General features: G+C 52.3%; 1 protein-coding gene across 4 annotated transcripts in view; it reads left to right on the top strand.

The window, feature by feature from the left end:
• Window positions 1-497: 497 nt before the first annotated feature.
• The window catches only part of SIK3 (SIK family kinase 3), a 70289-nt gene continuing 53175 nt past the window's right edge, over window positions 498-17611 (top strand). For 2 of the 4 annotated variants that reach the window (XM_062508692.1, XM_062508694.1), the window contains exon 1: window positions 972-1034. The gene's annotated coding sequence lies outside the window, so the exon portion shown is untranslated. Of the gene's footprint in view, window positions 528-971; window positions 1035-17611 lie in introns of those variants that run through there. The other 2 variants (XM_062508693.1, XM_062508691.1) reach the window with 2 other exon arrangements.

Consider the following 17611-nt stretch of genomic DNA (forward strand, 5'->3'; position numbering starts at 1 on the left):
CGCCTCCAGCCGTGACGTCACCGCACCGCTCCCGTGACGTCATGCCGCACCGAGGCGAAGCGGGACCCAGGTGGGGAGTAATGGAGTCACTCCCTGACCCGGTGATGTCATGAGGAATCCTTTTGCTGTTTATCGTGGGTTTCATCCTGGAACCACGGCACCTCCCGCCCCTCGCCATGACGCTATTATACCACCCTGACGTCATTCTGCCAAGACGAGACATGACCGCAGGTGAGGGGTCCACGATGTCCCCGGAGTGATGTCACAAGAACAAGTTTTCAATTCCCCGTGGGTTTTGCCCCAAAACTGAAGCAGCTCCACGGCCCCGGGGTGCACCAGGCGGGGCGGTCTCGCCATGACATCATCCAGCTATCCCCACTGGGAATTGACGTCAGAATCATCTCCCATATCTCACTGGTTTCTCCCCCAAAACCGCAGCACCAACGTCCCACCGCAGCCCCTCTCCGTGACGTCATCCTACTGCCCTGTGACGTCATTCTCCTCCCGAAGTCAGGCGTGACCCAGGGGTATGTAGGCGGGGAGTGCGTGTGATTGTGTGCGGGGGGGGGGGGGGGGGCGGGTGTGTTCCCTGATGTCGTGACGTCACAGCAGCACGTTTCCCATTCCCCGCGGGTTTCTCCCCAAACCCGCAGCGCGCCTTCCTCCCCCCACCGTCCGCCGCGCGGGGGCGCCCGCCGCGGTCCGCGCGCCGTGACGCGGGCGGTGACGTCAGAGCGCCGCCTCCGTCGCCATGGCAGCCGCCCGCCCCCCGGCGCCCCCCCGCGGATGAGCTCACGCGGTGCCGCAGCCCCGCGGGGGGGTTCGCTCCGCGCGACAAGATGGCGGCGGCGGCTGCGGCGGGAGGAGGCGGCGGAGCGGGGGCTCCCCCCGCGGCCCCCCGGCTCTCCCCGGCCCCGCCGCCCCCGCGGCCCCCCGGGCCCGCCCGCATCGGTTACTACGAGATCGAGCGCACCATCGGCAAGGGCAACTTCGCCGTGGTGAAGCTCGCCACGCACCTGGTGACCCGCGCCAAGGTGAGTCCTCCGCGGGGGTCGCGGCGCTGCCCCGGTGAGCGGGGACTGAGCGGGGAGCGGCCCCGAGCGGCCGCGGCCCCGAGCGGGCGCTGCCGGGGAGCGGGGCCGCTGTCACGGGTTACACGGGTGTCCCCGCGGGTCCCGTGGCACCGGGATAACGTGGAGGTGGAGCGGGGGGGATGCTCCCGTGGTACCCGGGGATGCTCCCGGCGTGCCGGGGGGCACGCGGAGGGCGAGCGGGGGGCTGGTCGTTTCTTACCGAAACGGTGAGAATCGGTCGTGGCCGGGTCTCCGGGGCCGTGGGAAAGCGCAGGGAATAGCGCGAGGAAGGGCCTCCCGAGGGAGCGGCGAATCCAGGTGGATCCAGGTACGGCCGCGCTCTCAGGTGAGCCCCGAACATGGCAGGAGATCTCGCCGCTTACTGCCGGTCGTGCCCGTGACACCGAGCTCCCGGAGAGAGGGTTTGCCGTGCTGCATGCACCGGTGCCACACCGGGATCTTGCCGGAGCTGCGGCAGGAGCAGAGCTGCGGGCAGCGGGGCTGGCATGGGCGGGCAGCAGACAGGCCTGAACCAAAGCCCTGCGCCTGCCCTGCTCTTGGCTCCGTGCTGGCTCCTTGGAAGCGCTGCAGAGGCAGGGTGGTGTTGGCTGGGATTGTCCCTCTGTCAGTTCCTGGGATTGTCCCTCTGTCACTTCTCAGGGATTGTCCCTCTGTCATTTTTCAGGGATTGTCTCTCTGTCAATTCCCAGGGCTGTCCCTCTGTCACTCTCTGGGATTGCCCCTCTGTCACTCTCGGGGATTGCCCCTCTGTCAGTTTAAGGAGCAGCATTGTTTTGAAACAGGAGGACAAATCCACCATCGCCTTGGTTTGTTGGAGCTCTGGCTCTTTGCCCGGATAATAAAGTGAAATTAATTTCAGGGGCTATTTAAACATCAGTTACAACACCTCCTGGACAGTTCTTTTCAGAGCTGGGCTGTATTTGCCTGCCCTGACAGCTATTTTGTGCCTGCAAGTGCTCGATGCCACAATTTAACCTGCACTTGAGGTGTTCTGTGCTGTTGTGCTCCCCATGATGAACCTGAACCTTGCTGAGAGAATCAGGGTGATGTGTTCACGTGCAGGAGACTGACCCCTCTGCGTGGAGATCACTCCTGGAAAATGAGGGATCTAGCTCCAAGTTGCTTTCCTTGTTTCTGTTTTCAGACTCCCTCCTTGGGTCAAGGTTTCTTCTCAGTGGTGCTGACTCTGAAGTTTGTAAAATACCAAAGCAGAGACCATCTTTTGAGCTGGAAGAGTTGATTTTGTCCAAAGAATGGCAGAATATGCACACAAATTTTGTCTGGAAATTGTGTTCCACGTTTACAGGGCCAAGGCTGGATTTTGTGCGTTGGCTTTGGGTGATGGAAGGGGATACTAAGCTTGGAAAGCTTTGCTTTATAGCAGTGCACACTCATTCCTACTGCCCTGGAGTGACCGAGGGTGGGTTGTGGACTTCAGGAATTGGCTTTCTGGTGGGATGGTGAGGTGCTGGGGGCTCTGGAGCAGCAGGTTTGACCTGCAGCACATTCCCTGCGCGGAGGACATCCAGTCCCTGTCCGTTTGAACTCTGGGGGCTCCCCGAGCCTGGGGAAATACCTGTGCTGGAACAACTGCCATCTGTTCGGGTGAGCTGGGAGAGCTTGGAGCTGAAACTTGACCTGGAAGCTTTCTCAACTCCGAGGTCAGGTTTCCTTTCAAATCCCAGTCTCTGGAGAGGAGTGTGAGTGAATGGATCGGGTTCTGCTTGCAGACCCTGAGCACTGTGGGTTCAGTACTTTTCCTTTGCTGACAGAACTGTTGCTGTTGGCTCTGGGAGAGGAGTGGGGAAGGAGAAAGGAGCCGCTTGGTTCAGGCTCTGGGACTCAAGAGATTAGAAGGGAGGTGTTGATGTAAATGCATTGGAAAGGGCAAATCGTTATGGGGGAGCGTTTTTGACTGGCAGTGCGAATACAAAATAATGCTACTGTGAACTTGTCTTCATCACAGTTACACTTCTAACACTTTGACTTAATGGAAACAACTTGGAAGCGAGTAAAACCTTGGCAAAATGGTCGCATTTTGGGATCTGAAAGAATTCTTTGATCACAAAACGCGAGCGCAGCCCGGCTGCTGCCTGTGCTGGCAGCCCCTTCCTGAGGTGATCCTGCTCTCCCAGTAGTAGCTGCGTAAGAGAACTGGGCAGGTCAAATATAGCCACCAAATCCCTGCACAAACTTGACCCCATGTCACGTTCTCTTAGAGAAAAGCGGGTTTGCTCGTCACAGCCCCTCCTTGGGAACTGTGCTCCTTTACCATCTCAGACAGAATTCCACTGTGAATGTCTCTGTGAGCTTGGAAATAGATGTACCCCGTGATTTTGGGCCTTTTCCAGAAGGTGAAATTACTGACTGGTGTGCATTGCTGAGCCTGGAATTTGAGGTGGTCTGTGGATCAGTGTTGGATCCTGTTTTCCTTTCCGGTGGACATTTACCAGGTCAAGTGGACTTTGACACGACAGCTCAAGATAACATTCCTGGCTTGTATCCCCTTTTCCCTAAAAAGAGAAGTGGAGGGTAGATGGATGCCTGGTCTGATCTTAAAGGATGGGATTTTCCTGGCCCTTGGGAAGTTGAGCACTGCATTTATTTAGGGAAAGGAGCTGGGCTGGCACGTTCTGCTGACACCAAACGTTGCAGTTTACATAGAACTGCATTTCAGGAGCTGAATGTGGGTCAGCAGTGCTGGGGACACTGAGGAAGGGGAATGTTAATCATCCCAAAGGGCAGGAGGCCTGTATTCATAATTGTCTCTGCTGAAGCCGATGGAATAGAAGGGAACAGTCGGCAATTTACGTATTAACCAAGGCAGCAATTTACATTCAGTCCCTGCCCATGCAAAGTTGGACTCATGTGCTCTGTCAGAGCTGCTCTGATGGCTGGGCAGGAGTTGGAGCCACTGCTCTGACCGGGATGAATTTGGAACCTGTGGGATATGTTGCTGCATCCCTCCTTCTGTCTCCCTTCCTTTTGTCTCCTCATCTTTTAAAAGAAACCCTTGTTTCTGTGCTAAAAATCTTCAGAGTGACCTGCTGAATGAATTGTTTTTCACAGAATTTCCATTTATAAATCATCCAAGTGACTTCATTAAAATTCCAGCTCTGTTCAGGCGGTGGGGTTGTTTTTAGTGCCACGTTTTTTCATAAGGGCTGGTCAGGGAATGTTCCTGAGTGTGCCAAGGAGCACATACCCTATGTTCCCGTGCCCTTTGGCTGTTGTGTTTGAGCCTTCAGGAGCTGTTGGGGCTGAGGAGGACAGAGAGGGATGCTGTGGTCGCTGGGCACTGCTGAGAGCTCTCTGCTGTCCTGGCTCCATCCCATCCATCAGCTCCATGTGACTGGAGGTGCAACTGGAGCACGGAGCAGCGTGTACCTGCCGTGGCTGTACTGCTCTCATGGAGTGTTTCACTGGGAGACAGGAGTCACGTTCACATCCATCTTTCTCTTGAAATGGGATTGACAGTCCTGGGAGAACACAGCTCCTTCCCAAGTACAGTGATCTTCCTGCTGTGCTGCCTTTTCTTTTTGCAGGCTGGTTGTCAACTTAGGTTTGAGTTAAATTTCAGTAATATCTGGATAGGCAAAGCTCAGAGCAAGCTTCCTTGTTGTGAGATCCTGTTTAAGGGGTACCTGGAGTTGTTTTACTGGATAGTAACCCAAATCCATGATGCTTTAATCTTTGGCAGAACACAGCCCTTCTACCAGCACAAGCACAACTGGAGAAAGGCTAGAATCAAGCTGATTTTTCTTTTTAAGGAGCTAAGCCATTTCTGGAGAACGGGAGGCAGCTCTGCCCTCTCTGGGAGGGGACATTCCCTTCTGTGAGAGAACAGGTTTAGTTTCTGTGGTTTGTCTTTGGGTGAGTTGGAGTCATCAGTGGAACACATTTTTCACCAGAGTTCTTGGAGGTGGGCACTGTGGCCCTGGAAGCCAGGATGAAAAGAGGGCTGGCAGACTTCATGGAGAGCTGGGCTTTGCTGTGGGAGCACTCAGGCTTGGTTTGAGCACGGTGGGCTCCAGGGCCTGGCTGGGTTTCTCTCCTCAGGTGCAAAGTGCTCTCAGCCCAGAGGGTGGAAGATGGAAAAGCCTTGGTGGCTGCTGTGTCCTGCTGCTGCCCACTGGGCCATGCTGCAGCGAGGCTCGTGGCTCTGGGCTGGCTGAGGACTGCCTGCTCCCTGCAGCCAGCGTGCCCCTGTGATAAGCCCTGTGCTGGCACTGCCCTGACTCGTCAGCCTGGTGTCAGATGGAGTTGTTCAATAGCAGAGCTGCTGGTTTTGTAAGGACCCACACTTGGTCACCTTTCATCAGTCCTTTTCCTTTTCTTTTGTAGTGTTTGGTGGTGCTTCACCTGCTTCTTATTTCTCCTGGCCATAAGGAAAGCTGATGGCTGTGGATGGCTAATTCCTCGGGCAGCATTATCCTGCTGCTCACAGGGCCTTTGTTCTCCTCGCTTGTGTGCTGCAGGAGAGTTGTACTTTACTTCTCATTTGGTGGGGAGATTTAGCAAAAGCCTAAAAGCTAGAAATGAACTTTGGCTAAGCAGAGTTGCCACAGTGGGGATAAGAGGGAATATTTCCTTAAAACCTCAGACAGCCATTGCCTGTATCAACTGTGGGCTGAAATACTGACATTTATGTTTCATTACAATGTTTTTCTTGCTATAGAAAATAACATTTGATTACCAAGATGTTAATGCCAGAGCATGATTGAATTAGAGACCAGGCTGCTTCTTGAGATGCTAACAGGTAGAAACAGGAGAGCCAGCTGACAGTGGGCAGGGTGAGCTAGGGGGCCTGTGGCATGAGTCCTGAGCCTTTCTGGGCAGGGAGAATATTCTAAGAGAGCCTGGATAATTAATACCTACTTCTCAGCTGTGTGGTTCTTAGCTTATTTGGGGGGTGAGATGGGTACAACTTCTGTACCTCTTCAACCTGGCTGCTCCTCACCTCATGTCTGGAGTCCCTTCCTCCCAAATATCTGCTGTAGCAGAGCTCTGGGGATGCTGCAGCAGGAGGCAATCAACACTTGAAGGAGGTGGTGGCACCTTTGGGCAGGTACAGAGGCTGCCCCTGTGAGGAAAAGCCACTGGCAGGAGCAGGAGGAGGAAGGGCTGTGGGTGTCTCTTTTCCAGGAGGGTCTCACAGAGGTTTGGTGAATGCTGCAGAGCCCTAATGAGGGTTTCTAGAAGCTGTCTCCTCATTTGTGTTTGAAGGAGGAATTACGTGAGAGGGAAATAAGGAAATGGCAGTGTGTTGCTGGGAGACTGGGCTCCTTGGGTATTAGACATTTTCACAGAGAAACAGCTCTAAGCTCCTTTTTCCCACGTCCTCTCCCTGGGTCCTGTATCAGCCCTGTGCACTGGTGCTGCCCCTTCTTGCTCTCACTAAGACGATTGCTTTAACAGCTCTGTTTTTCCTCATGAAAGTAAAGCTTTGGGAAGTTGCTCCAGCATTGCCAGCAGAGTAGAATTCACAGATCATGGTGGAAGTTCTCCTTGGCTGAAAAGATTCTCGCAAGAATTGTGACTTCCCTGTGTGGTCATGGTGGTTCTCATGCTCTGCACACCCCCAGCATGATGCTGCATTTAGCTGAACCTGCATGAGCAAAGGTTGAAATGGCTTTGAGCTCGAACAGGTTTAAATAGAGCAATTTGGAGATTCTCTAGTTAAGCCATTGTACTCATTTAATGCATTCAGGGCCTTTCTGCTGATCCCAGGCCAGGGGTTTAATGTTCTGTGTTAACACTTAAATGAAGAAACCACTGAAGGCTGATTCATTATTAGTCATTACGTGTCTTTTTCTAGTAATTCTGACCCCAAGTCTCTCTAGTTGAGGCTAAACCTCGCCCTCTATGCTAAATGGCCATCAAAAGGGTTCCATGAAAAGGGAATTCTGTGGCTTCAGCCAAGTTTCAAAGTAGTTGGATCAGGCTATCCCACACAAACAAACTCCCACAGCCAGTGGAACTGACACGCTGGGCTCAAAAATAGCCCAGCGTGTGTGGGGTAGCCGAGCTGAGCTCTGCTCTGCACATCAGAGGATGGGCAGGAGATCCTGGGACAGCTCAGCAGGAGCAGCAGAGCTGGATCTCACTGGAGCCTGCCTGACCTGGCCGGGTGTTATCTTGAATCATTGGCTCCTTTCAGAGCGCGTAGTCTGATCCCAGAAAAATGTTGCTGATGCTTCTGGTTTATTCTCTGCATGCAGTGTTGGGGACAATTTTCAGCCAGGGCAGCTGCAGATTGTAAGAGCTGTAGGAAAGAGCTGGTCCTTGTGCAGTGCAGGTGTGTTGGGAGCATCCCTCTGTGCAAGATGTGGAGCTTTATCCTGGGGAGGGGGGCTTAGGTCTGCACTTTGTGGCTATAGCTCAGTGGCAAGAGTGCAGATGCTCTTCTTGGAAGTGCTTTGGCCATGGAAGGTTTGGAATTAGGGTATAAATATGAGTATTGGCTGGTGCCCCTCAGCTGTAGCATGTGCAGGAGTGGCTGCCTGTGGAAGGTTTGTGATGGCTGTCAGAGGTGAATGCAGCCCTGGGAAACCTCCCTGTGGGTTTTGGGAGCTGCAGTTCCTGAGAGCCTGTCTGAAGGAGCGGGTGAGGAGGGTGGGGATGCAGACACAGAAACCAGACGTGCTCTGGCACAGCGCAAGGTGCAGCAGCAGCCGGCTGAGGTTCACCTGGCCTGGCAAGGCAGTGCTGGGGTCAGCCTGCCCAGAGGCTGATTCAGCAGAGCCTGCAGCAGCTCAGCTGAGCCATGGAGAGAAACTGCCCTTGTCTTCCCAGGGTCTGGAGTGGGAGCCTGACCAGCCTCCCAAATCCTGCCTTGGCTGCCTGGCTAGGGCCTGCTGACAGGAGCGGTCCGTGCTGAGCGCCGTGATCGCAGATGGATGAAGGCGCTGGCCTGAGCGCTGGCGTTGTGCAATGCAGGAGGTGGCTGTTCCTGACTGCCCACTTGGGTGTTGCCATTGCAGTTTGGGATCTCCTCGACGTTTGCCACTCTCCTGTATGGTTTGGCTCTGCCTTCAGCTCCTTAAAGCCTCGGCTGCAGTTATAGGACATTAATTACAGTGTATTTGGAAGATGGTTTAGAAGAAAAGGAGTCTGTGGGGTATCAGCGTGCGACTGCGGGCCCGGAGCTGGAGGCCAGCGTGGTTTGACAGGGAGCCAGGCTCAGGACGACTGTCAGAGCTCCATTAGCTGAGCACACGCCTCGGCACTACTGGGAATACAGAGAATGCGGGGCCGCGGCAGCAGATTAAAGTGTTTCAATTAAAGTCTGGATTTGGAGGCTGTGTGCGTCTGCTGCCTTTCAGCAAGCAGATGGATGTTTCTTGTCTCCTTCCAATAACTTTTAAAATGTGGTTGGTCCTGTTGGAAAGAGTTCTGAATGAGAGGGATGCAGCGAGGTGTTTTCAAGGCTGGGAAAGTGTGCGTGGATTTCTGCAGCAGAAGGGAAGACACGTTTTTTCCAGGTTTTTCCTAACCTACACAAGTCAGTCTCAGCTCATCCTGGCTCTTTGGCTGACTTGGGCTTTCAGCTGTGCCTTTTCCTGCATAACCTCTGTCCGTCCAGAGAGTGTTCATTGCAGGAATACTCTTGGAATGTGTAGGGAGGATAGCAGGGATGGGTGTGTGACAGACCCATGGCCGTCGCTGTGGGCACAAGGGGTTTTTTAAAGGCTCTGGGATCTGCTGTCATGTAACCTGAAGTGTTGCTGAATTTTTTGCCTGTGTTCAGGCTCATCAGGTCCTTCCAGGTGTGTTTCTGGCCCCTGTCAGGGGACAGTATCTTTGGAGCCCTGAGGCTTCTTGCAGTTGGGCAAAGGCAGCTGCATTGGAGCTGATGCCTAAAAATTAATTGTGGCATTTCGCAATGTGAAGTGTTCCTAATGGAAGGAATATGTTTATGAGCTGTGTGTCATTGTGTGTGAAGTGTGATCAGATAACACCCTGAATTGCAGTACTGAGCCTAATTGGAGCTGGTTCCTGTCTGTGGAATGGAAGGATACAGTCTGTTCAGGTGTCGTGCTGCTCCTGCAGGCTCGCGGGAGTCTGCAGCAGTGCTGATGCTCAGGGTACCCTTGCCAGGTAGGCAGAGCCAGTTAGATTTTCTATGATACAGTCTTCAGACAGTGACAGTGAATAAATTAGGGGAAAAAAATGCCTCTTGTCACATGGATATCTAAATTCTTAAAGATGTTCATCTGTGCCCCTTTCAGCTGAAATAATTAGTGCTACAGGAAAGGGTTTGCTTTAGTCAGTCACTGTGACAGTGTGATCATGTCTCTGCATGCCCCAAATTTTCGTTGAAGCTCACAGCACGGCAGCAACCAAAGATGAAAAGTATTAGTCTTGGTACTTAGTCCTTCCTCTCTAGATGTGCTTGTAGGAAATCCTTGGGCTGTAATCTTGCAAGTGGCTCTGTCAAGGTTATCAGGGTGGCTGGAGTGCTGCTGACGGACGGGCTCCGGGCAGCCTGCGCCGCTCTTCCCGGCTCCCCCCGAGCCACTGCTGCTGCCGGGAATTGTCCCGGCCTCTCCCCTGCCTTGGACAGAGAAAGGATCATGTGCTGGGTGATTTATGGCAGGTTTGCTCTTTCCCAGGTGGCCGCCAGACAATGGTGCTCTTTTTCGGGAAGCTCCTGCCGTAGCCCGTGTCCTCTGCACCCCGAGGCTGGGGCAGCTGTGGCTGCTTTCAGCACTTTTGGAGACCCCAGCAAACTGCTGATGATACAGCTTAGCTTGTGCTCTATTTCTTTGTGCTTGTGGATGTACCATTAATGAAATCGAATTGCTCCCCAGCAGCCATGAAGGAGCATGTTCTCAGCTCCACAAAGCCCATCTATGTTCTCCCATCTCTCTGACACAGTGAGGGGGTTGTCAGTCGTACAGCAACTGTTTGTTTTCAAGCACAATCTCATTGGAAACCAATAAAAATCATTCTGATTCATTCTCCGTACGAGGATTTTAATACTTGGCTTCCACAGAGGCTGTTTTTCCCCTGAGCTGCTCTGGGAAGTGTAAGATTAAAAAAAAAAATCCTAAGACTTTTCCTTTCTGCTGGTTAGTTCAGCTGGTTTATGTTAGAAACAAAGTGCAGAGTTAGTGGAGAAGGAAATCACGGTCGCTCCCTCCCCCTTGCTGCAGCGTGGGTGTCGTGTGCCCACTGCCCTGGCAGAGCTGAGGTACATGGGGAAACCTGTGCTTAGTCAGAACAAAATATTCATGTGTTTTTCATCCAAGCTGAGACTCCCATTACACAGTAAAATGACAAGTGAAGGCTGACTATGGGTATTTTCCCACTCAGTGGGCGCTTGTGCAGTTTCTGAGTCATCAGCTGACAGTGTGGGCCTCCGTCTCTGCTTTTCCTCGTGTGCGTGTGCTGCTGGTCCCAGTTTGGTTCCACAGACACAACTGGATCCTTGTTTTCACTTACCATTGACAGAGTTGGGAATGAACTCAGTCCCTTCATGTGAACCCAAAGGAAAATGTGGTGGTTTGCTGACTGCAGTCTAGGATTTGAAATGCACCACCTTCTTTTAAGGTAAGGTGGGATACAGCCCCTAATTATGAGATCACTGAATTGTCTGGCTCTTTTTGAGTGATGGTCAAATCTCCTGAACTTTTGTCGGGCTTAAAGCCAGATGGGTTTAGGATATTTCGGAGGTGTAGCTAGAGTTGCCTGGAGCAGTGCTGTTGGCAGTGACCAGCACATGGCTGGATCTGTTCCCTGTTTCTGGGGGTGTTGGGGTTCCTTGTTGCTGTGCCATGGCAGTGAGGTGCAGAGCAGCAGTAGCTTTAGTGCAGCAGGAAATTAGTGGGAAAACTAAACGTGTCAGAGCTTTCACCATGGCAACAAAGTCCTGCTGGCTCACAGCACAGCGAGACAAAAGCGGGTCAGGTCTGCACGGAGCAAGGTGGGAGCCTTCTCCAGGCTGAGTGTCTCCAAACCTGCCCCTTTTCCTGGGGAAAGGGCTGGTAAGGTGACCCACGCCAGGGTTTGGAGTCGGGGATTAGAAGTGTGCTCCACTGATCTCATTCTTATGTCATCAAAGCACCTGACTTGGGAAGTGCCCACAGCCCCAAGGCTACAGGAGCTCAAGGAGTGTTTGGATAATGCTCTCAGGCATTGGGGCTGTCCCTTGCAGGGCCAGGAGTTGGACTTCATGGGTCCCTTCTGACTCAGGATGCTCTATGAGTCTGTGCTTTTTGCAGTGGATGGGAATGTTTTCTAAATGCCACACAGTCACTCGGATTGTTTCCCTTTCCCTGAAACTGTTTGTAAATAACAGAGGTTGTAAGTCTGCCTTGTGTGACAGTGCCCAGACATAGTTGCCTAATTCCTCGATTCTCTCTTGGATTTGTGAGCAGCCCAGAGGCTGCACGAGCACTAAGTCACGTTCTAATGGCACACCATCAGTTTGCTTATCTGTCTTCTCATTCCGTGTGTTGCAGCATTTTCAGCTCTTTGGCGAGGTCAGCACAAAAGGGTTGAGAGCACCGACATTGCCAGTGACAAGTGGAAGGGCTGGCTGTGCTCTGTCCCCCTGACAGTGTCTCAGTGTGGTTTGGCCATCCCCAGCCAGGCTCAGCAGCGGGCCCTGAACGATGCTCCCTCCGTGCTGCTGCTCAGGAGTTGTTTTCCCCATAATTGAGCGGGATATTAAAAGGTTTATGGTTTACAGTTACAGGCGTTGCTCCAGCCGGAGGAGCATCGAAATCGATACGGCAATTACTGCCCGGCTGGTCACGGGTTGTGACTCTCACATGTTAGGGGAGACAAAAGTGGAAGTGGCTGGAGGAGTGCCACCAGCGGGGTGGCCACGGGCTCGCCTCCAAGCCAGGGATGGGGTGCTGGGCAGCATTCCTGATGGGGACAGGGTGCTGGGAAGGCACCCAGAACCCACCTGCCCCGAGTCCCTCAGAGGCGCACAAGGAACTCACAATTGGGCTGTCAGCTTTGGAGAGCACGAATAGCAAAAGAAAAAAAGAAAAGCAACTTTAGAAGCGCTCTAAGAGGAAGAGTAATTTATACAATTTTCTTGTTCTTGTCATCTTCTCTTTGGATTTGTCATGCAGGCTGGGACTGCAGTTGGAGGAGGGTAATGGCAGCAGTGACCAGGCTTGGGTGGCCCTGGTCGGGAAGCGCCGCTTCCTGCCGGATTTGCATCCCAAGCCCTAAGTCAGCACTTCGGGGCTGTGTGTGGTAGGGTGCCCTGGCTTGTTGGAGTGAGTCATCATTCAAATAGACACCAGTGCAAACGTGCTTGTCCAAACAAGAGCAGCTCTGCAGAGGCACCCGGCTGCTCCGTCTGAGGTGAGCAGCAGAACGCTTCTTGTTTCACCAGCTGCAAGGTCTCCAAAGTCCCAAACCTTGTGCAGTGTCGGTGTGGCAGCACCGCCTTCCCCGCTGCCTGGAACAAAGCTTGCTTCCTGTGCTCCGAGGTCAGATCCTATCGCCCTGGAGGGAGCCGTGCTTTGGTCCTGGCAGATTTTTCCTCGCGGGGGTCCCAGAACAAAGGCTGCTCTGCACAGTCTGCAGTGGTGCCTCCTGCCCTTTGCTGCTGGAAGCCTCAGCCGTGCACCTGAGTGGTGGAATTCAGTGCTAGGATGGATGCTCCAGTGGTTTTGTTAGAATAGGAGTATCAACTCCCAATTAAAATGGTGATTAAGATAGCATTTTGGTTTTTGCTACGTTTTCTTTTCTTATCTTAAATGTGTTTGAAGATCTTGAACGGCAATTCCAGTCCTCTGTTTGCTTTGATCCTTTGGTTTCAGGAGAGGCTCTGCAGGAATGGCATGTGTCACAGGAGCTTTGTTTGAGTTCTCAGAGCCCTGTGCTCCTAATTCAGGGCTGGAGTAAGAAGTGTTTATGATGTGTGACTTGAGTGAGTCACCTAGAGCTGGAGGCAGCTGTCAGCCCCAGCGACCTGCACAGCCCAGCCCATGTGCACTACACCTGGCTGGGGTTATCCCCAGCAGGGCAGCTCTGCAGGCTCCTGCCTGGGGCTCTGCTCCTTCTGCCATACAGAAACCATTAAAGCTGTGTGAGAAAAGCGCTGTCACCTCAGCTGTGCTCTGCCTCCTGCCATGCTCCTACCTTGTCATCTTTGGAGGGATTCCTCCCCCAGATGCTCTGCCAAAGGCCAGGAAGAGAGTTGTGCCCTACACAAAGGTGCAAATCGGCTCCTCTTGGCACGGTGCTGCTGCTCTGGCCCTGGCAGCATCCATTTTGGGTGACAGCACTGAGTTCCCAGCGTGGGAATCCTTCCGTGGAGTTCATTTTCCTCATTGTTGGCAAATTGTGAGCCAAATGTGTACACAGTTTAGAGCAACAACTTCCTATTGACAGTGCTTTCAGAGGAGCTGTTGTTTATAAAGTGAGGGATTTCCAGCTTTGTTTTTCTCTCTCTCCAGTGCAGAGTAAACTCTTGAAATTGAATGTTTCATTTTTCAACTGCTTGATAATAGTTGTTGGATTCTGTTTTTGTTGGTGAAACCCACAGGCTGAGGGGAAGGCTGAGCTCTGTATTTTGGAGGTTTCTAGGTCTATATGCAGTGTAAGTCCTCAGAGGATGGATGGGATCTGGGTAACAGGGTGTGCATTACGCCTTGGCTCTGTGTGATACCAGTAGAAAGGTCTTGACACAGGCTCTGTCTGTGTTCTAGCGGGAAGAGAATTGGGAACGGGAGGAAGAAAGGTGGAAAATAGGTGCACCCCTGCAGTTTAGACAGTGTGTGTAGAGCACAGAGGGCCTGAGCAGTGCTGCGCTGCTGTCCCGTGTGCTCGCACTCACTGCTCGGTTCCTTAATCCAGGCACTGCAAGAGCATTGCCAAGAGCTTTGAGGGAAATGAAGGAGTTGGGATCCATTTAGCTCCTATCAAGCTGATGTGTACAAAGTACCTTTTCATGCCATTGCCCAGCCAGTTCCATCTGGGTGAGCCGGGTGAGTTCCTCTCTCTGCACGCTTGGGCTTCACGCCAGGGTGTTCCATCTCACACACACGTATGAGAATGTTGTAAAAACATAAATCCCTAAGCCTCTCCTGGTGATACTGCTGTCATTACTCTGCTAGTAGTTTTCAGAAGTTAGGGTTTAAGTGGTTCCTTGATTCTGTCCTCTCCTGTGATATGTCTCAGACCTCCCCTGGAATTAGTGCCAAGTGCAGTGGTTGGGAGTCAGGTTGAGTGACGCCTTGGGCAACCAGCTCAGGATCAGCAGGAGGAGATACAAGATACTCGGGTGCTGTTCGAGCTGATAGTGCCAGAGAAATATTTAGCACATAGGTGACACTTCTAATCTTTAAAGCACTTCATAAACATTGGCTAATCCCACAGTGCAGTCTTGGTTGGCAACCTATCTGTCTTCCCTGGAGAGAACAAACAGCTGGAGGACTCTGGGAAGCTGCGGTGCAAGGCTGTGATAGAGCCTGAATTTCAATTGGATTTTTTTTTTAAGTATAATTCAAGCTACAAGATCTGCTGCTTCTGTGACCTGAAGCACATGAAGGTGTGAGCCTTCATTCATACCTGGGGTGGGGATTCCCTGTTCACAGGACCCTGGACTGAGCCGTGCAGCCAGGCAGGGGAGGTTGAGGAGAGGTTTCAGCTCACCTGTTCCCTTCAGCACACCCTGGGGCCTGGCCAGGCAGGTACAGGACGTGCTATGTGGGTATCAGCTGTACAGGAGGCTCGTGAGCAGTCAGGCTGGGAATCCTGAAAATAAAAAAACTGCGGCAAAATTCTGTTGTACAGCTGTGATTTGCCATGAGGAGAAACCCTGAATGGCTTCTGCTCTTCAAGAACTTGACCTTTTCCTTCAGCATCCTGCTCTCATGGGAAGAGCAGATCCCTGGGCAGGGAAGGTCAGTGCTCCTGTGGTCTTCTGCAGCCGCGTCCTCAGTGGCAGATGAGCACTGTACCCTGTGGGTGAGTGAAAGAGAGCTGGGAAAGGGCACTTAGTGTGATACCAGGTGAGGCATCTTCTCGAGCCTTGGGGCATCCCTGACTCCAGTTCTGAGAGTGCCCAAATCCTCAAGCTACCAGTTGAGGAGGGAGGAGAGGCTCTGCCTCTCATGTTGAAACCGGGGCACTGTGTAGGAAGGAACGTAAGATTTCTATCATCAAAGGGCTGAAAGCAAGAGGGAACATGATTTTGTAGCCTAGTGATGAGGGAACTCCCCTGGGAGGGGATAGGGATCAGCTTCCATCTGTGCTCCAGGGACTGTTTATGTATTTTGTGTTGAGAATTGCTGGATGAAGCACATCCCGAGCAGCAGCGAGTTACTGAGGAGTAACTGGCGGCTGTGCTGGGCTGGCTGACTCTGCCTCACCACCCCTGGGGCTTCTGCACTCGCCTTGTCTCTTTTAGACTCCTTGTAGGACAGGGACCGTGGTTACTTACAGCTGAGTTACCAGAAGGTAGAGAAATTATAGACCTCATCCCACTGCAAGCATTAACCCGCCACAGGAGTACTGCCAGTCTTCTGCAAGGAAACTGCAGTGTGTTTGTTTGACCTCCTTCAGACACCTGAAGGTGTAAAGATAATGCAGTGTGTGAGACAGCTTGCACCAGAGGATGGTGGTTATCAGGAGTTACGAGGTGACGAAAACCAGTGTTGTTTAGATCTGATGATTAAGAACCTTCCTTTCACTTCTGATTTCCTACTTGAGCTTCTGAATTGCTTAATGAGAGAGGGTAATATGGAAAACTAGCAAGGTAGGAAGCTTGGTTTCCAGTAAAGCTTAAACCACGAAGAGTTTATCAGAACCTGGCAGGGGCCAGTCCTGTTGTGTACTAGTAAAGCAAAAAGGGTGTATTCACTTCTCAGCTCAGAAGACACAATATATTTTTTAATTTTTTCAGGCCTTGGTTTGTAAACGATGGCATAAAGTAGCCAGGTGAGGTGTAGAGAGCTAACTGCTCACTTGCTACCGGGAGCAGAAGCTACAAGGGCGTTGTTGCACCAAACAAGCCTGGTCCTGTAGCATTTTGTTTAGATAAAAGATACAGAGAACCCTGGGCAGTAACCTGCAGTTATTTCCAAGTGCTTGTGAGTTAATGAGCCAGTTCCACGGGGCTGCTGGGTCAGGCAGCACAGCTGGGAAGGTGCTGGGGCAGGGAATGGTGTGACCCCAGTGCCAGGAGAGGGTCACACCATTCCCTGCTCCAGGCTTTGGGGTAAATAAGCTCTGATCTCTGCAGATTTTCACTACAGGATCAATATGAATGATAGAATTCACTGTGAGCTGGCAGTGGGTGCTGGCAGCCCAGAAAGCCAAGGGTGCCTGGGACACATCCAAGGGAGTGTGGGCAGCAGGATTGGGGAGGGAATTCTGCCCCTCTGCTGTTGTGAGACCCCACTTGGAGTCCTGAGCACAGCTCTGGGATCTCCAACATGAACAGGACATGGAACTGTTGGAGCAAGTCCTGAGGAGGCCATGCAGTTGATAAGCGTACCTCCCCTACAGGGACAGGCTGAGAATTGGGGCTGGAGAAGAAAAGGTTGTGTGGAGACCTCCCAGGACCTGGAAGGGTGGTGAAGTCCTGCACAGGTTGCCCAGAGAAGCTGTGGCTGCCCCATCCCTGGAAGTGTCCAGGGGCAGGTTGGACAGGTCTTGGAGCAGCCTGGGATAGTTGCAGTGCCCCTGCCCATGGCCGGGGGATGGTACTGGATGGTATTTAAGGGTTCTTTCCAGCCCACACCATTCTGGATTTTGTGCCATGCCATGCTCCTGTCATTGGGTATTAGCTGGCAGCACAGCTCTGGCTGCAGCACACTGCCTGTTGGCCGGGGAAGTTGTTTTGATTAGCTGCATCATCCTCGTGTGTGCAGGGATGAGTGTTTTCCTCACAAACACCAGTCACCCCGCGAGGAGACTATCAGCTCGTGTGGAAGAGGAAGGGTCTGAGCTTTATATAATCTGTTGGCTCAAAGACTTTTCAGAAACAAATCTTGCGATTGAGCTAGAGGCTAATGACAGCAATATGTCTGCTGGCAGCCAGCAGTGATTCAGAATAGCTTTGGATCTATCCATATGCTCTTTTCCTTGTGTTACTTCTCAGCAGAGCCGAGTGCAGTTGAGGAGGGGTTTGAGGAGGGTGTGTGGCATGGGAGAGATTCCAGCTTACCTCCTGTTGGGGTGAATCCAGTGCCTGTCTCCCAGACTTCCAGCAGAACGGGCCGTGTGAGGGAGTCATCTGCTTGTGTGCTGTTACCTCTTACATCACAACATGTCATGGCCTTGGAAATAAACCCCTACCTAGTGATGAATGGGCTGTATTTAGAGTTGCTGGGGTGCTTCATCTCTGTAAATTAATGTCCTTAGCAGCCACTGCAGAAACTCTGATCAGTCACTGGATGCTCTTTTGGAGTGCAGCTTTAGGAGCCCAGGAAAGCCTGTGAATAATGCAGAATTCCTGCTGATTTCAACCAAGACTTGCATCTTCTCTTCTTTCTCCTTAGATGAATAGCTACAGCACTTCAGCAAACCCTGTCAGCTCT

This window comes from Cinclus cinclus, chromosome 25, assembly GCF_963662255.1.
Source record: "Cinclus cinclus chromosome 25, bCinCin1.1, whole genome shotgun sequence".
Lineage (NCBI taxonomy): Eukaryota > Metazoa > Chordata > Aves > Passeriformes > Cinclidae > Cinclus > Cinclus cinclus.